This window comes from Leptopilina boulardi, unplaced genomic scaffold (genome assembly GCF_019393585.1).
Source record: "Leptopilina boulardi isolate dan_hultmark-lab unplaced genomic scaffold, ZJU_Lbou_2.1 LbouV2_112, whole genome shotgun sequence".
Taxonomy (NCBI): Eukaryota; Metazoa; Arthropoda; class Insecta; order Hymenoptera; family Figitidae; genus Leptopilina; species Leptopilina boulardi.
Window position 1 is genome coordinate 2111357 of NW_026137655.1, and position 24666 is coordinate 2136022.

The following is a 24666-nucleotide window of genomic DNA, read 5'->3' on the forward strand; positions in this document are numbered from 1 at the left end:
CGGGTTATTAACTTTTAAGACATTGACGTAATCCGGAGAGAGAAGAAAAATTATTTAACCCACCAATTAGTATTCCATCTCATCTTGACTTATTAGGAATAAAATTTATATCGTCTCTCGCTTTTTTTGGGGGGCGGGGGGGGGGGGACAAAAAGTCTCATCTGAGTCTAGAAAAACAGTAAAGTATAGAATTATACACTGAATATAAGTTTTGATCATTAATGAATCATCCTGCACTTGAGAGAAAAAAAAGTTAATGAGATTTTGATCCTGCTATCGTTTTATAAATATTATAAATCATTATAAATTATAAAGTGTTTTTTTTTTCTTTTCCTCGAATGTTGGCAATTTTTAAAAACAGAAGAATTTTTCAAATGAAGAGAAAGATTGCTAAGGATTTTTTTTTCTTAGCAACGGTTGCTACGGATTTTTTCCTTAGCGACGGTACCAAAAATACTTTGGTAGCAAAAATATTTGGTAGCAAAAATACTTTGGCACCAAAAATATTTGGTAGCAAAAATACTTTGGTAGCAAAAATACTTTGGTATCGAAATAAATAAATAAATCTCTGTGGTACCAAAAATACTTTAGTACCAAAAATACTTTGGTTCCAAAAATACTTTGGTAGCAAAAATACTTTGGTATCGAAAATACTTTGGTACCAAAAATACTTTGGTACCAAAAATACTTTTGTACCAAAAATACTTTGGTATCGAAATAAATAAATAAATCTCTGTGGTACCAAAAATACTTTAGTACCAAAAATACTTTGGTTCCAAAAATACTTTGGTAGCAAAAATACTTTGGCACCAAAAATACTTTGGTACCAAAAATACTTTGGTACCAAAAATACTTTGGTACCAAAAATACTTTGGTACCAAAAATACTTTTGTACCAAAAATACTTTGGTACCAAAAATACTTTGGTACCAAAAATACTTTGGTAGCAAAAATACTTTGGTAGCAAAAATACTTTGGTATCGAAATAAATAAGTAAATCTCTGTAGTACCAAAAATACTTTAGTGCCAAAAATTCTTTGGTAGCAAGAATACTTTAGTGCCAAAAATTCTTTGGTACCAAGAATACTTTGGTACCAAAAATACCTTGGTACCAAAAATACATTGGTAGCTAAGAATTTTTTTTTCTTAGCAACGGTTGCTAAGATTAGCCACGAAACAGAAGTTGTCCTTTCAAATAAAGAAGGAACAAAATCAATTCTTTTTTGTGTGACTAAAATTATAATAAAAAATGTAAAAAAAAAAAATTTCTAACAGTGTAAATAAATTTTTGAGAAAGTCCCGTACAATCCGGTTGTATATATAAGTAAATAACGTACGTGGAACGTGTGGAATGATCAATTCCAAGAAGAGTTTGTTTTTCATGAAACGAATAGGTAGACGCTTTTCTTTATATATAGCGGTTTTATAGGCAATATAATACATATGGGGAGAGGAGAGTTCTCGATTGGAACGATTAGAGGTCACGTGGGGGTTCTGCCAGTGGCACTGTCACTGTTCACTGACACTGGCATTGCCAACAGTGAGACAGTAAGACAGCAAACGACAGACAAGTGACGCGCTTCACCAAAGTGCGTTCTCATCGAAAACCGCTACCAGGAATGTAGCGAGAGAGAAAGAGAACACTTCTTGAAGGAGTTAGTTGATCACTTTTATATATATATATATATTTTGCCGTGGGAGAGAACGAGAGATGAGACGAGAGCAATTGCTCTTTGCGGATGAAAGAGAAGAGCTGAAACAACTCGATAAAAGAGAGTCCCATCGAAACGAGAGGTGGGCCCCTATAGCACGTGGAGGTCTTGAGAGGAAAGACCGGCACGAAAATTTTTGGTGAGGCCTGCCGACCGACCACATTCCCTCCCCACTTGATTTAAAACCATGCCTCTGCCAACTTACATCTTTTGCCGCTCTCGGTACATACTTCCCCAAAGAGATGATCTTGTCCCTATTCAAAAAAATACCAATTCACATTCCACATAGGTAACTGGAATTTAAAAAAGAAAAAAAAACAATAATGAATTTTTATCATTTCTCAATAAAGTAATTGTCAAATTTAACAGCAGTTAAATTTTTTTTAATTAAAACAAAATTTGTACTAAGTTTTTTAGTACCTATTAATAATTAAATTAATTTCATTATTAAATAAATAAATTATTATTAATAATTAAAATAATTTAATTATTAATACTAAAAACTTATGGACAATTAATAATTAACACAGTAAAAATAATTATTTATTTATTATTTATTGTATAATAAATAAATTTTAATTTAAAGCCAATTTATTTTTGTACTATTAGAAAAAAGCATAGAAAGGTAAAAATATAAAACAAAATTTCACAAAAAGAAATTTCAAAAATAATAAAAATATACGGGAAAAAAAAAGATAAGTAGATCTAAATCAAAATTGAATCTTATAGTGTGAGATAGTACACAGATGATCGCAGCGGTTAGCCGCATGGTGGCATAGGGAATTAAAGGAGCTTGGAGAAAGGAAACGTGTTCCTACTTCTTGCAAGTAAACAAGAATGCCCAATCTTCCGCCGTTACCTCAAAAACCAGTCGTGGTTACTCTGAATTTCGCTGGGGCGTGAGAAACGACAGGGAAAAGTTATTTTGCTTCAAGGTGGGGATTTCAAGTTCAATTTTAAACTTAAAATTACATTCGTTAGTCACAGTAAAGATTCTTCTTCTTTTTTTTTTCAAAAAATCATCAACTTGAAAATAATTTTTAGAAAATTTGTTTTACATTTAATAATCCATTTGCTTTATTTGTACTTTTTGTGAAAATTTTAAAAAAATTTCTAATTCAATTATTGCTAAAAAATCAATATGAAAATTTTGAAATAATAATACTATATGATGATAATATTAGATAAAAATAAAATAAAAAATGTTTCGTAAAGTTGATGAAATGAATGGTAAATATTGTAAACCAATAAATTATTATTTTAATTAGAATCAATTAATTAAGAACAATTAAAATAATGAAGTACTCTTTAAATAATTAAATAATAATTGTCAATTAAAAATATAAATTTTTGCAAAATAATTAATGAACTGTCAGTAATGGAAATAGTTTAACATTATATTTAATGATTAAGTGTTTTCATATTAATATAGTAAATTTTACGATACTGTGCAATTAGATATTAAATCCTAGTGAGATTGTTGTCATAAAGTTACATCCTCAGAAACACAGATCTTATATTCATCTCCCTTATCTTTCGTCATATAATCTAGTTTACACATTCTTCAACTCATTTACTTTCATATTCGAATTTTTATTATAATTATTAAAACTAATTAATAAATATTAATTATAATAAATAATAATTTATTTATTTATGTTTCTAATTTGTATTAAGATGAATTAGTAAAAAAAAAGATGCAAGAAAGTATATATATATATAATACTTACAATCTTGTATTCATCTTAATGCAATAATTAATTCAGAAAATAAGGAAATAATGACTGGAATAAATGTTTGTAATTTTTTAATATCGTTTTGTGGATTAGTAATTTACTTGTAAAAGAGTGATCATATAACGGCATCAATTAGCAACGTACACAATTCTTTTTGAGTGTCAAGAAGAATTATTTATATATACATTAACTTAGTTATTTACTTGACTATAACTAACACTCTCTAGCGGAACCCCTTGACTTACAATGTTGACTTAATTATAGGGCTGTTACGTGAATTATTATTATTATCTCCAACTGTTCTACTTAAAATAATTTCATTAATTTTTCTCTAAATCAATCATTTAATAAAATTATCTTCAAAGAAAAATATTTTAAATTAATAAATCATTTAATTTATTTATACTATTGTTAAAAAAAGTAAAATTTTTCTAATACTCGTTTTTTTTAAATTGTCGATTTAAATATAAAATTAAATATGATGATTGACACAACTTAATGATACTGTCAATATTCATAAAATCCACGATGATAAATAATTGAGATTTTAAAGTAAATCCCCACATGATTAATTGCTATCGTATCAATAACTTAATTGATGTACAAGAATCTAATTGATAGTTTCCGACTTTTTATAATCTCTTCATTTTCTCACTGACTCATAAATAATTATTTTCTTCGATTTAATATATATTTAAAAAAAAATATATTCTTTCAAAATTTTTATATTTGTAAATGATCTTCGTTCAAATACATTCAGAATCAGCTGTTCGTAAAATAAAAGCAAGCGGGATTTTTTTATGAGAGAAATAATGTAATTTTCTAAATTTTTTTTTTTGGAGGAAATTGATCAATAAACAAGAAACAAAAGTCGGTGAAAAAAAATAAAAATCTACCAAACTGGACAATAAAAATCTAACGGATGATTTTTCTGAGAATTCTCTATTTTTAGTGATGAGTATTGTTTTGGAAAATCTCAATTTTATTCTAACGAAAAAACAAAATTTGTTTAACTGTTTTTCTATTATTTATAGTCAAGATCATTGAAGATTTTTTTATTAATAGAGAGAAATATATTTGTGTGAACAAAATTTTTAATATTTGCGACAAATTTTATTGCTTCGAAATTTTTTTTTTCAGTGTGTACTACGAAACGAACCAAACAAATGATTTTTCATTCCGAGTAACACTAATTCTGTTTATTATATAGACGAAATTTATTTAAAAAAAGAAAAAAAAATGTGAAACTAAATTTTGTTGATCCAAGAAAAATGTTTCTCAAAAAATATTTCCAACAAAATTGTTTCCTCAATGTTGAGAAATTGTTTGTTTTTTTTTTGTGGTAACATTATTTGTTTACTGTAATTTTTTTCCCCTAACGTCATTATTACGTTGCGATGGTGTGTTTGTATCTTACCTGGTGAGTGCGGAAGGCGTGAAGTCGCCACGTGTTACCTGGAGCTAAGCGGCTCCGTGTAACGCATCCCGACTGCCTCCCAGTGTTTACCCCCCTTTTTGTTCGTTTGGTCCAGGACAATTCACCTCTAGAGAGCAAGTTAACGGATAGAGGTAAAAGACACAGTCTCCGATAAGAATCACCGAGATAAGATACCTTCAAACACAATTCACATTGTTCGTTTATTGCAATTGACCCACGAAATCACATGTTCCCACCACTGTCACCGAACAATAATAAAATTTTTTGATATTGAAAAAAAAATTTTTTTTAATGATTATAAAAATTTTCTAAGGGTGAAAATTAACTACCCCCTTTTTTACGTTGAGGGGGATCAGATCGCTCTCTCTCTCTCTTTCTTTTTCTCTTTCTTTCTATGTCCCGTCGCGACGAAGATGTTGCGCCGACTGATAACCCGTCTAGTTACCTCTGGTGAGCCCCTAACGTTAAAGTCGCCGTGTGTGTAGCGACAGGTGCTTCTACAAAAGGGGAGAGGGAATTGAAGAGAGGATGGCTCGTGGTACAAGCGGAGGGGACAGGATATAGCTTGAAGCACCAAAGCAGCAGCAGTAACAGCCAAGTGGTAGGCAGTCAGCCAGCGAGCAAAGGCAAGCACGAGTAAACCGAAGAGGGCAACGACACCAAGAGAGCCGCTCGCTTCGACACATTTACCGAAATGCGATTCTCTTCCCCTCTGTCCTTCTCTTTCTTTATCCCTAACCGATCATTCCCAACCTTCTCTTGTTCTTATTCTTTCTTTCATTCTTTCTCTCTCTCTCTTATGATCATCCTTCTATTTCTTTCATATTATTATATTCCTCTTTAGAGGGCAGGCTTTAATCTCTTTCTGATTCTGCAGCATGTTTCTTTTGGATGGTGATGGCACTTTGATGATCTTTCTTGCTGGTATCACTTTCGGTTTGATGCTGAATCTGATTCTGATTTTAACTGGTACTGATTTTTGGTATTGGAAAATCCAATGCTGAATCTGATTGCAACTGATTGTTGATTCTGATTTTTGATAAGCTGATGGTATTGGAAAATCCGAACATATGCTACGGAAAACAAATTCGGATGTGAAAAATAATACAGAAGCAATCAAAGAGCACTAAGAGAAAAGAAATTTGAAAATAGGATAACAACCATAGAATGATAAATGAAAGTTAATAATTGTGCTACTAAAGATATGAGGAATTACTAGAAGCAATCTGAAACCAAAGAAGCAGAAAGTACAACGATTGTACAAAAAAATTAAATCTGATTCTGAAAGTGCAGATTACCAATGTTCTGATACCAAAAATATGGAAAGCCCTCAAGTATTCGAATACCAATTGTACGATATTAGGATACCAAAAATAAAAAGATACCAAGGTGCTCGAAAAATATATTCGACTATCAAAGGTATTATGATATAAGAAAATATCTACAGAAACAGAAAAGACAACAATTATACCGAAAAATCAAAATTATGGTAGAACTGTTTGCCAGTTCTACTAAAGCAGATCCTAATCTTGTGCTATACCAAAAGTAATGCCAGCATTATAAGTAATTTAATTCGACCAAATGCTAAAATTAGTATAGAAGAAAATCTGCTACCAAATCTGCTTCTAAATCTGCTAACCAAATCTACATTAAAATCTGCTACCAAATCTGCTTCTAAATCTGCTAAACAAATCTACAATAAAATCTGGATCCAAATCTGCTTCTCTACATCTGTTAACCAAATCTACATTAAAATCTGCATTAAAATCTGCTTCTAAATCTGCTAACAAAATCTACATCAAAATCTGCATCGAAATCTGCATCGAAATCTGCATCAAAATCTGCATCAAAATCTGCTGCAAAACATTCGTGGAAGCTATACAAAAGTACTAAACTTTCATTATGTACGAATGTCATTAAAACACTATAATTATGTGTTCTGAACACTATCTTTACAGTGTTTCACTGGAAAAAGAAAAAAATTAATCTCGCGTGCACGAAAATAAATGATGCGCTTTCTCACGTTTTTCGGTTAAAGTGGACCTTTATCACTCAAGAGAGACACAATTTTTCCGACGTGAGCAGGACGTGAATGCAAACTGCCGGTAAATGTTTCACATATATACCCATGAATTCTGTAGAGTCATGGTCGCACGGATCAGACGATGGATTTAGTAGCGATGGCAATCACGTGCCAGTAGTTTATTTTACAAGTCAAAGTGAATAAAAGAGAGGGACCATTTTTTTTTTAACCAATTTTTGAATACTGTCCTTTATTTTATGTACACCTCTTTTTTTCTTCCGCGCTCCAAAGAGGAAATTTCTTCCGTAGATATAATTTTGTTTTGAATTTCTGATTATTTACGCTCAAGGTGATGAGAGAGATAAAGTTACTCTATTTTTCCAAAGAAAATTCCAAACTATCCATTAACTGTAACTAGCTATTTGCATATGTAGTCTTTGAAAATGTTATACATGATTTTGAGGTTGGTACAGTATGCCAAACCGTTTTTCTTAACTCGTGCTCATCTTCTTGACTCTCTCGAGCCTTGTGTTTATGACCTCTTACCTACATTTTCATGGGATGAAATTTTTCTAACTATTATTTAGATATTTTTATGAACCTTAATTATCTTTTCTAAATAAATAATTTAAATAGAGAAATAAATTCGTTTCAACAACTTAATTATCTGAAAATTCATCGGCAATATAAATATCGTTATGATTAATATTTATGCAGATTTAACTTGCATGTTCTTGTGTGCTATACAAGCGCAAAAGATGAATGTAAGATCTCGAATGATACGCCGTGAGAACCAGCAATATATGAATCTAAGTCATAAACACTATTTCCAATAAATAAAATATATGATGTTTTTCAAATATCATTCCATAGCAATTCGAGAAGAAATATTCCTTATTAATTAGATTAATTTTTTAAAAATTATATCAATTATCGATATTAGTTAAAAATAAGATATTATTATAATAATATATTATTTTTGATTGTTGGTCCCTCTAATGGATGACAGATTTTTTTCCCCTTATTTTCTGTATCTCTCTCTCTCTCCCGATTCTGGAAGCACTTGCCAGAGTTTGGCTTGTTGGCATTTTATCCACCTGTGTCATTAGTTGCCTCACGATCCGCAATTACTCATCTCGACACATTGCTTCTGATTTCCTGAATTTCTTTTCCTCCTTCCACAATTTTTGCCAATTTTATACTCAATCATTAAAAACATTCTTTTACATCATTATGCCTTTTTTATCATTATCTGTTATTATATATATATATATACGTATTTATATATATGTGTATGTATAAATGTACTTTAATATTTGTAACATTGTATTTGAAGATTTGGAAAATAATTGTATCTGTTGGAATGAAACGCCACACCTGATCAGGGCCAAAACGTATTTCCTAATCAGGGCCACATCAGGCGCAACGTTTCATTCCCTAATAGGGCAGCCTAATTTGGCCCCGATTTGGGCTCTGTCAAAATTTCTACACGAGATAATATATTCAGGGAAAAAAAAGATTTACCTGGACCAGCGAAACGTTTCACTATGGTAGGAAAAGTTTTACTTGTTTCAGTTAAATCTTTCGCTATTCTAGTGAAACATTTCGCTGTTTCAGGTAAATACCTTTTTCTTGTTTGAGTTGAATAAACGTCTATTTGTCTCAAGAGCCAACTATGCCATTTATTTGAAGTAAATAAAAATTTTACTTGGCTTAAATAAAATCTTTACTTATATTAAATAAAAATTTATTTACAATATTTATTTGGCTCTGAGACAAAAATATATAATTTCTCGTATGTTTTTCCATTGTAGGGCAGTTTGTATTTTTTATTATAGATAAATTATGACATATTCTCTTCTTTTTTCGATTTGTAATAAACAATAAATTTACTATTTTCAATTAATTGAATAATTATTTATTTCCAATTTTCTTTTTTTTTCTACAATAACTGTATTTTAATTACAAATCAGAAAAATTGTGAAAAGACTATCATCGATAATTTTCAGTGTGATTATTCTCACCAGTGTCGATTAGATTATCCTTCTCTCTCGAGAGGTAAATTACTCATATATGTATATAGTTAATAACGGTTGAACCATTAATTTTGCCAAACCAAAATTACACACATAAATGACTGTTATAGAAAATAATAGTGTTTTTTTTTTATATTGAATTGTATTGACCATGACCTCGGAATAGTGAAAGGCAATTCATGAAACTCGAAAAAGAGATTTTCTGATTTCAAGATAAGGTGCTAAAAACTTGATGTCGCCGGTGTGTTCTGAGAATGATCGGGGTCGCAGGACTGTCGAGGCGAACCACATGAGATGAGAAAAGAAGAAGGGGATGTGAGAGAAAGAGAGAGAGAGAGATGTGAGTATATAGGAAGATGCCCTAAAAGGCAGGTCGCTTAGCCTGCTGTTGTCTTTCTGGAGTACATTTTACACACGAGACCGCAAAGTCCTGTCACAATATCTTTCTAGATGGATCTCGAATTTTTCCCCAGGAAGATGAAAAAAGGAAAAAAAATTGCCCACAAGAAATTTTTCCATCAAATATATATTGTAAAATTATTTATTTTTTCCCTATCAGTTATGTTGAGATAAAAATATTGACGATTTAAAAAAAAAAATGAAATGAGAATTTTTTTTTAAAATTTCAAAATGCGTGTGTGAAATAACATTGTGATAGCTCCGTTACTGGCAAAAGACAATGACGCTTGACCCTGTTTCGCAGAGTTCTGCAGCATAATTGAAAATTCGCATCACACGCGTCTATAGGTTCACCAGACTCCAAGCCATCAATACAGAGAGATATGCAACGCGAAGCTTGAGCTTCTATATTCAAACGTGGTTTGCAGTCAGAATAATCTTTTTTTTATATAGGCAAAACGAATTTCAATATTTTTTTCCAAACAAAAAAAAAAAAATTCAGTTATAAAATGAAAACATTTTCTTCTATTATATTATTTTTATAAATATAATTTTTTATATAGTGCTTTCTTAATTCTTCAAAATACTATCAATATATTTTGAAATTAATTTAATAGCTTATATAAAAATTTTTTTTATCACCAACTGTACATTTGGTGTAAGATAATAAAGAAATGATAAAATTAAAATGAGACATTGTTGGAATTAGAATTATAATATGAAAAGTAGAAGCACTGAATAGCAGCTCATCAAGTCTGACGCTAATGATTTCTTAGTAAAGCATATTATTAAAGAGAATTGTCGGCTATTAAAATCATTAGATTTCCGCCGCCGCTCTCGCATATATATATATCGGTAATTAAGTCGTGGGTATTTGCAAAACTCCGCTAACAATTTTTTTGCCACTCTTTTGCTGGACATTCTGTTACATTCGAGATGTAATTGTACTGTTAGAGCCTATTAGTGACATGTACAACATTTATGTTTCCTTGTTATATTCTTTATAAGGAAATGCATTTTGTTCTCTATTTTATTTTTCTGAATTTTATTTTTACTTTTCATTTCATAATAATAGAAAATAATAATTATATATTTAAACAGATAAATATTGATAATGTAATTTTTGATTTAAATTTGAAAATTTACTTTTTAAATGTAACATAAGATAATGATTTTCATTCATCACTTTAGGAGAAAAATTCACCCTTTTCTTTTTTTTAGATAGATAGCAATCTTTTTGAAGTGTCTTTTCTGCACTATCAACTTTTCACAGTTGAAAATGAGATTTTAAACGAGATTCGCTGTCTTTGATGTTGCTGGACATTTTTAATGTGAAGGACGGTGAGAAAATTGCTCGAAGCAAGAGAAATAGTTTTCTTTGTAATGAACAAATTTCAAGTACAGAAACAGGAAAGAAATCTTGAAAAAAAAAAATGTGCATTAACAAATGTTATTTTCATTTTTATTTTCACAAAAATTTATTAAAATTGTAAGAATAATTATCTATTTAAATTACTACTATTTGTGATAATTACTTTCAAATTATAAATATTATTGCTTTTAATTCATATTATATTAATTAATTTTTTTCTGTTTTGCGAAAAAAAGATTTTTTTTAGCATTAAAATTTTCAAAATGTATTTTCAATACATTGTTTAAATTTGTATATTTTTGTTTGAAAAATGCATCGTCGTCATATAATCTACTTAGAAATTTGTATGAATTCAGTTTGGGTATATATAGAAATCTTTTATTTTCAAACCCCTTTTCAATCAAACACAAATCACGAGGACAAGAATTCTGTGTAGAATTTACGTGCTTTCATGCACTCGGATTTTTTTCCCCTCTTTTTCAGGTCAAAAGTTCGAAAGTGGTGCACGCTATACAGGGAAGTAGAAAAAAAAATATCCATATACTACTGGACCATTTATAATGGCATGCAAACATGCACGAGATTTAACAATGTAATTTCTAACACGTCACCACTTAATTATCATTTACCAATAGAATTTGTACCGTTAGAATTCACGATTACCTATAATCTAAACATTTTTGTGTTTTCGTCGCAAAAGCAGAGCCTGGGAAATTAAATTTAAAAGAAAGTTAGTTTGATCATTGAAGAGAAGGCTAGCTTTTGTGTTGTGTGTTTATATATATATATATCGCGAACTATTCAAGTTGCAGTTTTATCAGAGACTTCAAAATAACACATTGTATTGCAAATTATGCACATTCCTTATATATACACTTTCCTATAGAAATAGTTGCATTTAGTTGTATCTTTTATAATACAGGTTTGTAAATTTTCTGATTGTCATGCAGAATCGTGGGTTTTATATGCGCGCGTCATTAATTTATACCTTGAATAGAATATAGAGAATCAGGATCTCTAGTAGTTAAATAATTCAAAATTTTTGGTTTTCAAATAATTTATCAAAATTTTGAATTAAAATAGTTTCAAAGAGTAAGGTTTACAAACAAAAAAATCTCCTGTTAGAACACAGAAAATAAATTTTTTTTTACCGACTGAAGATAAGATAGATTCCTCTATTAGCAGCAATGAAAACTTTCTTATCGACTAGACAATGTAAATTACTAACAGTAGGAAAACGTTTTCCCTTCTTTACCCACTGAAGATAAGGTGTCTTCCTACATTTCCAACAGTCGGTAAAAGCCTATTTTATTTTTACCACCCAAATATATAAAAAATTAAAACTAAATAATAAACCTAAAAATAATATAAAGCAAACCTGAAAATAAATCTAACAAATTAAAATGCAAAATGAACATGTCAATCAATTGGAATAAATAACTGATTTTAATTTAGAGGAATGTTTCACAATATAGATTTGTTTTTTAATAGAGTGTACATAGTTTAAACGAATATTGCGAACAAATCGAAGCGGAGAGTTAGACAGCAGGAAAAAAAAATAGAGAAACAATTAATAACAAACGATAGTATCTGATTCAAATCGTGTGCGGCGCCGTCAGGCGAGGAAGTACTTTATTGCACGTCATGCAATCGGCCAATGCGCAACACAGATGGTGAAAACTGGGCGCATTGCGGATCTGCCCATGACAGTGATTTTCGCAATGTAACCAATTCAATGTCATATAGAGGCTATAAATTTAATTTATTTTTTTTTATGTAAAGGGAAATTTTTAACGAAAAGAAAAATTTTGTTTAATGATATCCAAAAAGATTTACTGATACAAGAATATATTTGAGTATTAAAAACTGCTACCAAATTTTCACATGTAACACAAAATGATTGGTACCAATTTTTGTATAAAAGTATTGATACTAAATGGTTTTAGTGAAAGTTCGCAGATTCCTATTTATTATTACTAAATTTCAGTGGTACCAGAATCACATATGACTATAAGTGGTTTGAAGGATTTTTGGAGGCAAAAGTTTAACTATAGTTCTGCTATACCAAAAGGTACAGTGGTACCAAAACTCTACAGTTTGGTACTTCAGTGGTAATTTCCTTGACTCATAATACCAATGGTTAAGTGGTACCATAATTTAAAAATTTTTTGAACGTTAAATGATAACGGATTTCGTTATTGCTAAAGATTCAGTGGTACCAGATTACCAAATATTGGTACCAGTGGTACCAAATATTTTTCAGAGCATAAATTTAGAATTGAACTTTGGATACAGTTGGTGATGTTTCTTAATTTTATATGATTCTGGTACCAATAAATTTCTATTTCATTGGTACCAAATGTTCAATTCTACTAGAATTCTATAATAACAAAGGGACCCAATTTTTTGAAAATCTTTTATGATTCAATTAAATAGGTACCAGTGTTACAAAAAATTTAAATTTTCCATTATTCTGTAAATTAATAATAAATATTTAAAAAAAAATTGAAATCTACAATTAATTATATGCAATTTAAAGATTTGTTGGCCTGACAGTTGCAAAAGAAGAGTACATATGAATATAAGCGATTAATTGAATTAAGTGCGAACCGCACCTTTTGCCTCTGGTTCTGTGACTTGGCACAAGGTTCGCGGAAGTGTCATAATTCTTTCGCCTACGGAAACGAACATCCCAAGACATATACGCACGAATGGATAACGTTACTTCAATTCTTGTAAACGAGGCAAAGCATTTCTATCATCAATATACCTATATATAGATTCGAATTCGTGATGTTTACTAAACCCTAACTCCACTCGTGCGTTCATTCAACATGAACGGCTTCTAATAATTATTTTTGAACAACCATTGAATTGCACTTAAAAAAAATATTATACTCGGTAAATATTTTCATTATATTTACAATAAACGTGATTTTTTTTGGTTATTTAATTTTGTAAATTTTTATATTCCAGAAACGTATAAAATGCAAAATAGAAGGAGAAATATTTTCTAAAAAAAAGAAGAAAAAAAAAGGAAAAAGTAGAATAGTCTTATGGAAAATAGGCGTGTCGTGTGGAAATACTATGGCCTGTTAAACTCAGACTTTGCGGATTTTCTCTTAATTCTGTTGGAGAATAAAGTCTTTTGTCTCAAGAACGTGACTAGCACTCACGAACTAGAAGGTAGAGCCATGAGGTCAAGATGTTGCGTGCACATTGACAAAAGTCTACTTCTTAAATTTTTTTTTTATATTTCTGCCTGAATTTATAACGTGAAAAATTCCTTGTTTTAGTATACTAATGGAAATTTTCTCATACTCCTACAAGAAATTGTTAAGAGTTCACTACTGGCGCAGTACTGTTATCAATACAACGTCAATACTCCACCAGTAGTTATTTTTTCATAGGGATCACTAAATTTACTGACTAAGGTCGAGGATAGAGGTAGATAAGGTACATTCCTCTATTACCAGCAGTAGAACAAATTTCTTCCTTCCTTATCGATTGAAGAAAAGGTGGCTTCCTACATTGCCGACAGTAGGAATAATAATTTTTTCCTTCCTTACCGACTGGCGACAAAGTAGTTTCCTACATTGCCAACAGTCGGTAAAAGCATGAGACAAAAGTTATTTGTTTCAAATAAACGATCGGCTATTAATTTGATAAATTTAAATAAAAAGTTAAAACTAAATCTTTTAACCAAGGAGACAAATTGAGACAATGTTTCCTAAATGTCATAAACTGTTTTGCAGTGTAAAAAACAAATATTATAAAATGTAAACACGGTAAATACAAGAATGAACTTTGATCTTTTAAGTCAAAAGATGCGATAAATCACTCTCGGGAGAGATTAGAGAAACAAATTGAAAAGAGACATCAAGAAAATGTTGAGAATATTGTGAATTTGATTAAACATATTCGTTATTGCATATGATGTGTGCGGTAGCATTATATCGATAAAACGATACTTGTGATTAAATGCACAAGTTAATTACATTATTTTGTAACACCTCGTGTATAAATGTTTATTGCGAATCACTTTCGAGAGATATCTATATATAAATTTATGATTCGAATATGTGTCTATATACTTTGTTACTGTCTAAAATGCAGTGGTAATAGCGTGACTGCATAAGATTGATGTTAAGTACCTATATATGCCAAGAGTTTGTGCACGTCGTGCCATTAATTAAGTTTAACGGATACTACAACTTTAACGGTATATATTATCTGAACGTGTCACCATTTACTGCGAACGTCAAGAGCGATTCGTCACCGATTAATTCCTTCGGAATCCTTAACTCTTATAACCCTTGCGCTCTCCATCCTCATCGCTTATAAACCACAAAATGATATCCTTTTTGATTTCTTATCTCTGACTTGTATTTATCAAATTGAAATATTTGAAACTACATTAAAAATTTAAAGGCTTACACAGAAAAAGAGAAAATGAAAAATAAGTTTTGGAAATTAAATGTAGACATTTGGGAAATAAAAAAAAGAAAAAATTCTGTATTAGTAAAATTTACGATTGATGAACTTTTGATAAAGGTCAAATGCTTCTTATATTTAAATTACGTTTGTTTTTGGAAGAAGGGTTGTTATGGTGAAGAAAGATGCGACTCTTGGGAGGTGAAAATCACCCGAGGAATGTGTCGGTAGCTTTCTTTGCTCGCACATTTTTTTTTATATCTATATGAGAATTTTATGATCGTCAAATTTCATCTACATCCCGGGGTCTCTTCTTCTTCTTCTTCTTCTTCTTCTTATCCTTCGCTCATAACTCTTTATTCCCCAACCTCAAATTATCGCTGTTTAAGCAGCTTTCACCAAAGTCATGTGTACAGGTGCAAAGGTGGATGGGTGTATATAAATATATATTCTAAATGGTTATCCTTACTCTGCATGCTTAAAATTATAATTAACGTTTATTAAACGAGTAGAGCGTGAGAAAACCGCCTTATTTTTTCTCTATTGAAATTTTTTTTCCAAAAAAAAAATCATTTTATATTGAGAGGAAAATTACTCTTCTGATAGCTTCCTTTCCTTTTCCTTTTTCCATTATGCTCAGTGGAAAACTTTTTCACAGCAAAATAATCTTATATTGAGAGGAAAATTACTTTTCTTGTTATTCTTAATCTTCGTGTGGAATTTGCCCTACCAGGGCCTTAGTAGGGAATGAAACGCTACACCTGATCAGGGCCAAATCAAGACGACCAGATAATGTAGCCTAATCAGGGCCAAATCAGGCGCGGCGTTTCATTCCCTTATAGGACAGCCTGTTCCGGCCCCGATCTGGGCCCTGGCAAAATTTCTGCACAAAATTCTTTTTTGCTATGTAGAAAAATTTTTCAAAAAAATCATCTCATATTGAGAGGAAAATTACCCTTTCAATAGCTTTTCTTGTTATTCCTTTTTGCTTTGTAAAAAATTTCTTCAAAAAAATCTCATATTGAGAGGAAAATTACTCTTCTGATAGATTTCCTTGTTATCCTTTTTAAAAAATGAAAAAAAAAACGAAATTTTATTCCTATTTTTATAAGGAAAAATAGTCAGCGTTAAAATTTATTTTTATCCTTGTTGAAGATTATATAGTATATAATACAAGAATATCGGAATGATAAGAGGGGGGAAATGTAGAAGCGCTCAAAATGTCGATTTGATCGAAGTTGAAATATGTGATAGATAAAGTGCGAATGAGATACGAATCATATGGTGAGAGAAATAAATTACCTTATATTATCGATGCATATATATATTATAGAGTGAGCATTGCATCGTTATAACTGTATCTTATCGTTATGAGAGAGAGGGGGGGGGGGTGCCAACAATTTTGTGTAATTTATTTTAAAAAATTTTGAAATTTAAAGAAAAGTGGAAAATTTAATGAAAATCGAATATTTTAATTCTAAAATTCTGATTAAGTTTTAATTGAGTAAAATTTTTAATTATCACAATTATAGCAATTAAAAATCTTTCATTCTAGTGGGATCGAACCCTACATATTAGACTCACAAATCGTAAGCGTAGACCACGCAGCCATCTTTGACTTTTTGGAATATTACTAAATTCAATTAAAATTCGTTTTGAATTAATTAATCTGAGAGAAATTCTGTAAAATGAAAATTGTTTTCAATAAATAAACGAAATTCCGTTAAATTCTAATTCAATGAAATGGAAATTCAAAAGAAGAATGTATTCAAGAAAAAGAAAATTCTCCTCTAATAAATGGAATGAAAATTCTAAAGATTTGAAATGCGTCCCTGGGTCAAGTATATACAAAAGTATATATATATATATATATAGCGAAGAAAAGTTGATAGCATTGTGCAATGTCCCTGTGAGTCGTTTTGATTTCTTGCGACGTTTCGAGCTATGAGATCTCTTGGTCTCTTCTTGGAGATGATATTCCCCTTCTTTTCGTTACGACACCGCACCTGCCAACTAACTAGTTGAACCTGATTAAAACTCTGCCAGTAGTGAGCCAATACTTCGCCTATGGTTGCCCTTTTCCCTCTCTTTCTTTTATTTTTTTTTTTTTAAAAAAAGAAGTCTAGTCGCATCTCTTCTCTACTATATCTTCACCTATATCAATTGAATGCGTGTATATGTACAATATACTCTCAATCTTCGCCTCTTCTTGACGTTGTCACTACTGGACTTCTCCTGCCATCACCTTATGTGAAGAGCTCGCGTTTTCATTCCTTGGACATTTTGTTGCTTGGTTACTCATATAGTAGCTTTCTTGACGAAAACAAAAAAAAAAAAGAAAAAAAAACAAAAAAATATCAAGAAAAATCTTACAGCTTCTACAAAAATGTAGTCGTTGGGACGAGTGTCGCGTGTTAATTAGAGAACGACAGGACGTTCTGGCTACTTAAGCCGTTTTTTCTTTATTCTTTATGGCAAACAACAACTTGAATTCTCCTCCCAGTACTGTTATATAGAAACACTCCCATCGTAGAAACGCGAGGTCTTTTGAAAAAAAAGATTTAGTATTATTTGCAACAAAAAAAAGTGGATAACAAAAATAATTTTTCTGATTTTTTTATTTTCTTTCTTTGCTTTCTATTTTTTCTTTTTATGAAAATTTAATTTAAACCAACAAAAAGTGTTTATAAATATTTTATCTGAATCTTGGAATTTTCTTGTAATTTTATTATCTTCTAAATTTTCAAAAAGGACAGAATGATATTGACAAGAATTTTCAAGAGTGTCTTACATATTCTTTTATCACTCCCATGTGTTGCCTAGTCGTAAAATTTGCAACGAAAGCGACACATAGTCACAGATTTTTCAAATTCTGTGAAAATAAAGTGGGACAATTTACTGACATTCAAAAATATTTTTTTTCAAATAAAAATCTTTTGGGGATTTTTAATATTCTTTTTTAAATTCGAGATCTGTAAATTTTTTATATAAACGCAAAAAAGAAAATTCTTTTTATTCTGCTATTTTCTATATGATTTCTAATTTATTTTCAATTATTTATTTTAATTTCAAATTTTTATTTATTATTATCATAATGAATTTTTTTTCAACACAAAGATATCAAATTTTATGAAATAATACAATTATGAAAATTTGAATTATTAGAAAAATAAACAAGCAACGCCTCATGCCGTGTATTTCTTAAACTATCTTTAAAAGTTTCTGAGTACCTTAGTTAGATGGCATTAGCCGCGTTATCGACTTTTACTTTAAGAACTTATAGCGGGATCACTCGAGTTATAAAACCCCATTTGATACCTTTATACTACCACTTTGAATATTTTTATTCGAAAAAAAAAGAATTCAATTATATTATTGAAAAAAAATTTCTCCATTTTCGAGAGTGTTAAATTCAATTTTGATTTTCTCTCAAAAAAATTAATTTTTAAAATGATTTATTTAAAACATTTATTTGATATAATTTATTTGTAATTATAAATTGTCCGAGATGTTTGATATTTCCATGATTATAAAAGAAAATGGAAATGATGATAAAAAATTAATTTTAAGCCTGAATCCACCACGAGAACTTGAGAACAGTACGTTGTATAAATCATGATTTTATGAAATATTCACCTTTGGGAACCAGTGGGAATGAAAAGAAGGTTCAGAATTCGTTAGTTTCTGCGGTATAAGATTAAATATGAATAATTTGAATATTGCTATTAAATTTACAAAAACAAGTAGAATTGTTTAAAACTCTCTCTTTCTGCTCCATCTCTCTCTTTCTCTTTTAATTAAAAATTTAAAAAAAAATTAATTATTCATTATTGCTTTTTCATTATTTAAGAATATCTTTTCCTACTGAAATATCGCTTATAGTTTCTTTTTCCTAAATTCGATTTTAAAAAAATTTCTTTTTCAATTTTTAAAATTATAAATTATTTTTTTAATAAAATTAAAATTTTTTATATAAATAAATTTTAAATATATAATTTTCAACCATATATATAGTTTGAGCTATTTCCACCGCTTGGAAAGTTAGTACTTTAACATATATTCATAGGATAAAAAGAAGAATGATCCTGATAAAAGGACCGCTTATGATAGACTACATGATAAGAGGTCATATGATTTTACAAAGCCTTGATCGTAGAAAAACCGTAGTGAATGGAAATTCAGGATGAAAATAAAAATCAAAAAGTAGAAAAGACTGCGTCCTTTTTTGGGATATATTACACATGATGAAAATCGATTTCAAAATGATTTTCCTAAACTAAATTTTATATACAATTGTGTCAATATTATATGGTTTTTACAAGCTAAAATTTTTTTTAAAATTAGAATAGAATTCTTTTTTTTTAATTCGAATCGATGTTTTGTTTTGTATTATTAATTTACAATTGTGAGTTGAAACAAAAATTTATAGGGAAAAAAAAAATTCTGTCATCATATACAATTTTGTCTGACTATAAATTACAGTTACCACTATATGTGATGTGAGTGGATTTTTGCAGTGTACAATACCAATTTTTTTATGTGTTAAATAAATGCATTTTTTATTGGTGCATAAAAGATCATTTTTTTTTCTATAACTTTTTATAAATTTGTCCGTTAGGTTATATTTTGTCTGACTATAAACTTTAGCTACTACTGAAATAATATTTATTATTTGTAGCAAGGTAAAAAAAAAATTTTTTTTTTATAATAATTTTATATTTCTCTAATTTTGCTAGTATTAATGTATTTTCACATATTTTGTCAATTTTTATAATTTTCTCAGTAGTATAAATCATTTTAGTCGGCCAAAAAAACAGAAAATTAATAGTCAGACTTTTTAATTTTTTTTTTGCTATGTTTTCAGTAGTACAGGTCGGTTTTAGTCAGACACGATTAATAAAGTCTAAAAACAAAAGTAAAACAGTTTTCAATTATTGTAATTTTTGTAATTTTGTAAGTAGTACAAGTCAATATTTAATCATACTTTCTAGATTTTTCGTAATTTTGTCAGTAGTATGAATCGATTTTAGTCAGGCAAATTGAAAACATTAGTAAATAAATAGTAAAAATAAGTATTTAGAAAAGAACTTTAAAATGTAATTTTCTAAGTAGTACGAGTAAATATCTAGTCAGACGTTCTTACCTTTTTTTGTATTTTTTGTCAGTAGTAAAAGTCAATATTTAGTTCGGCTTTTTATTATTTTTTTTATTTCATCAGTACTACAACCAAGTATTTAAGATTTTTTTTGCAATTTTGTCAGGAGTATAAGTCAATATTTAGTCAGAATTTTTAAAGTTATGTAATTTTATAAGTAGTGCAAGTAAATACATAGAGATTTTCAAACGTTTGTAATTTTTACAGTAGTACAAGTCAATATTTAATTCGACTTTGCAAACACTTTTTTGTAATTTTATCAATAGTGAAAGTTGAGTTTAGTCAGACATAATAAATAAAGCATAAAAACAGTAGTAAAAGTAAGTTTTTAGTCAGCCATAATGACTTCCATAAAAATCAGTAGTAAAGGTCAATATTCAGTCAGAATGTTAAATTTTCTTTTACTTTATCAGTAGTACAAGTCGGTTTTAGTCACGACGCACGTCTGTTCAAAAAAAATTAATAATTTTTCAGTCGAGTGTATTTTTTTTTGTCTAGTGTGACCCGATTTTTTTTTGTTCTAGAACTCTTTATTTAGAATTGTATTTTATAATTAGCTCTTCGATCTGAAGTGATGAGCGGTTGTGGTTAATTTCATGCAAATAAGTTTATAATTTAAATTTCATGCATGAGCTTTTTAGCACCGGAAGTAAATTATTCAAGCAATCTGGGCGATAATGGCTATTTATAAACTTGCATCCACTTTTCGTTCATCTTAATTAGAAATAAATTTTATATTAAAAAATATATATTATAAAGTGCGAGTTCGTCTTCATCAATTGTCTGCTATTTATATATCGAAAAAATTTTATAAAATGTAACTTTTTTTTAAATATATTTTTATTTAATTTTTTTTTATTTTTATAAAATATAGTATAGAAAAAATATTATATATTGTAATATATTGTTCATAAAATATATTGTATGTAAAAAATATTTTTTCTTTTAATTGTCATTCATTTTCTTGAATTAGTAAATTTTTTTATTATATCTACGATGGTTTTGGTAATATTTTATAGTAGTTTTCTCATATAAAATAGTTTTTTCTATTAATATGACTATAATGATGAAACATGAGAGGATGAAATTTACGATATTTACTTTCAATTCCTATAAACTGCAGGATACACTTTATCAGAAGAGGTCGAGAAGAGAAGCTTGTGAGTTGGGGGTTTTGCAAAAGTTTAGTAACGGATAATCCAAAATGATTTACTCTTTATCGATTTTAAGGTTTTTGATATGTTTTTCGAGAAAAGGGGATTTTAAAAGGAGAGCAAGTGTGTCTAAGGCTGTTATGCTGACCATTACTTTCAAAATATATATATATTTATAAAATTCTTATTTCTATCAAGCGCTCTTATGAGAAAGATGGCAATTTTCAGTTTGACATTCAACCTGAATCGACGTTCTTTAAAATTGTGCTTTACCTTTTGCAATTTAAATTTGCCAGACCACGTTTTTCTGTATTATTAATGAAGTTCTATTATGTCGTTCCGACGTGCATCACCCCTGAGTGTCAGCGATTTTTCAGTCCTTATATATATAGAAAGAGAGAGAAAGAGAGAGAAAGAGAGTGAGGAGAGGAAAAAACTTTACTGGGTCAAAAAGTGTAACATCAGGTTGCATCATCACAAGAACTTTGTAAAATAGGCACAGTGTGCCCATAGTTATTACCTAAGTGCCACAAAGTACCTTTAAACAAAAAAAAAATTTTTTTCACCAATTTTTTTTCGATTGGAAAAATTTTAAATTTTAATTAACAAACCAATTGAAAAGGCATGTAAAATTCAAAACCAAAATTTAATTTTAAATCACAAGAAAATAAATCAAAGTTTAAGGCCAAACATTTTCTTTTATTATTTTCTAAAGTGTATATCAATTCCCTTTTAAGTTCATTTCAATTGTTTTTCTATTTTCAACTTGACAGTATAGAGATATGATAGCCTTAAAAAGAAACTCATCCCTCTAGAGAATAGAGAGAGAGAGTAAAGCAAAAGAGTGTCATGTTGACTGTGTTAATTGTCTATTCTCGTTTGTTTCTATTCTTCAAACTATATGTCAAGGTTGCGGTTACTATTTATAGTTTCTATTCTTTATTCATGCGACAAAAATGGAAATTAAATAATAAAAAAAAAAAAAAACAAAAATTTGAAATTTTTTTTCAGCTATTTCATTTACTCGATATTTGATTTCAAACGATTTTTTTTTTTTGAATGAGAAAATTATTTGTTCTTTGAAGAAGAGATGAAAATTTCATTCAACTTTTAAAGAAAAGTGGAAAGGACTGTAAATGCAAATATAGTGAATTATAATACCAATGGCAGGGTAAAAAAAAAGAAAATAAAATTCGAAGAGGAGACGATAAATGAATAAGAATGAAGACCCGATTGCGAGTGTAATTTTTCGTTGAAAGTTTTTGAAAAATGCTTTGGGGCATAAAGATTTTATATGGTTTTATATCAATATTTATTATAAAAGAGTTGTTTGTGCGCAAATGGCAAACTGTGCTTTACAATTTTGGAGAGATATCTCCTCTCTCTCTCTCACACACTTCGACGCTCTCGTTAGATATTTATGAGGCTTCCTGTCTGTCACTTTTCCTAACAGTACCTACAGAGATGCCAGCCAAGAAGTTGACGTCTCTACTGTAGAGATTTCTTGTTTCCCCACTTGACAGATCGACTATTTTCCACAAGGAATTGTTTATTTATTTATTTTTATTTAGAAAAAAAAATATTTTCCCTTAAATTTAAATCGTTATTTCATTTTTTCTATATATAAATTAATTATATTTATTTATAAAAAAAAATTATTTTCCCTTGGAATTTAAATCATTAATTCATTTTGCATATATGCAAATTTATTATTTTTGATATCGCTTACCATATATGTGTAAAATGAAAATTCAACCAAGACGCCCATAAAGAAGAAACATTAAAAAATCACAAAGGAAAAACATATAAAAAAAAAAATAGAATGTATATAAAAATTTAAAAGGGTATTGAAAAGAAGCGTGCGTACGAGAAATAAAACACAGAAAAAAAAGAGAGGCAGATAAAAAAGTAATACAAGATGATATCTATAATAATAAAATTTGAGAGAGAAAAAAAAGTGAAATAAATTGTTAAAATTTTATTTTTATGTTATTTGCATTAATTATGGTAAATGGTATTAAAAAAAAATAATAATTTATAAACGTTATTGTTTCATGTATAAAATGCGTTATAACTATTATGACAGAATGGTCTCTGCCAGTTTATAAGTAGAATGCAATTTAAAATGTTCCAAGTTTCGCTGTAAAAGTATTACACTTCATTTTTATGATACTTGTTCGCATGAGACTTAAAATGATCTTCTATGACCTTTTATAAAAATAACACGTGGCATACTTATTGCAAATGATATAAAATTTTCGTCAAAAAAAAAAAGAAAAAAAAAATATTTTGAAAAAGGTATTTTTTTAATTTTATAAGATAGCAGATCACGAAATTGAATTCAGAGTTTTTTTAAAGACATGTTAGTAAAATTTAGTGGATAATTTTTCTAACATAAATAATTTAGAATTAAAAGTAGTAAAAGTAAGTTTTTAGTCAGACATTTCGGATTGTTGTAGTTACGGTAAAAGTAGTAAAAGCAGGTTATAGTCAGATATTCCTAATTTTTGTTACTGTATAGTAAAAATATTAAATGTAGTAGAAGTAGTAAAAGTCAGTTTCAGTCAGACATTCCTGCAATTGTTCGAGGAAAAGTTGAAAATTCAGATTCATTAAGACAAAAATACTCTGTTAACAAATTTTTCCAGTATGAAAATTAAGTTTTCAGTTAGAATTTTTAAATTTTTACAATTTTATTTAGTAGTGAATATCAGTTTTAGTCAGACACAATATTTTCCCTTTTTGTAAATTTTAGTATCAGTAGTAAAAGATAGTCATAACCAGACAATAAATTTTTTTTAATTATTTGTCAGTAGTAAAATTAAATATAACAATTCTGTTTTGTATCGTCAGTAGTAGAAGTCAGTTTCAGTTAGACTACAATTTTCCACGTTTTTTTTAATTTTGCAGTAGAAAATGACAGTTGAAGCCAGACTTACAAAATTTTTAATTATCGGAAAATTTTTCTCAGAAATTTTTTTTCCGAAGACATAATTATTTTTGTAAAATATTGATATCAGTAGTACAAGTCAGTTTTGGTCAGACAGATTACTTCAAAGTGTTATTTATTACTAGTGGTTAACGTAAATTACAGTCAGACAATATAGAATTTAGGAAAAATATTGATTTAATCAAATAAAATCCTTGCTAACTTCTAATTAGTAGTAAAATACTTTTAGAGTCAGACATAACCTTCGAAATTTCTAAT

At 28.9% G+C, this 24666-nt stretch overlaps 1 protein-coding gene across 2 annotated transcripts in view; it reads right to left on the reverse strand.

Moving 5' to 3' along the window:
- Window positions 1-5502, reverse strand: part of LOC127278282 (uncharacterized) — a 39931-nt gene extending 34429 nt beyond the window's left edge. The window contains exon 1 of one of the 2 annotated variants that reach the window (XM_051299928.1): window positions 4865-5502. The gene's annotated coding sequence lies outside the window, so the exon portion shown is untranslated. The remainder of the gene's footprint in view (window positions 1-4864) is intronic. The other variant, XM_051299935.1, reaches the window with a different exon arrangement.
- Window positions 5503-24666: the final 19164 nt, after the last annotated feature.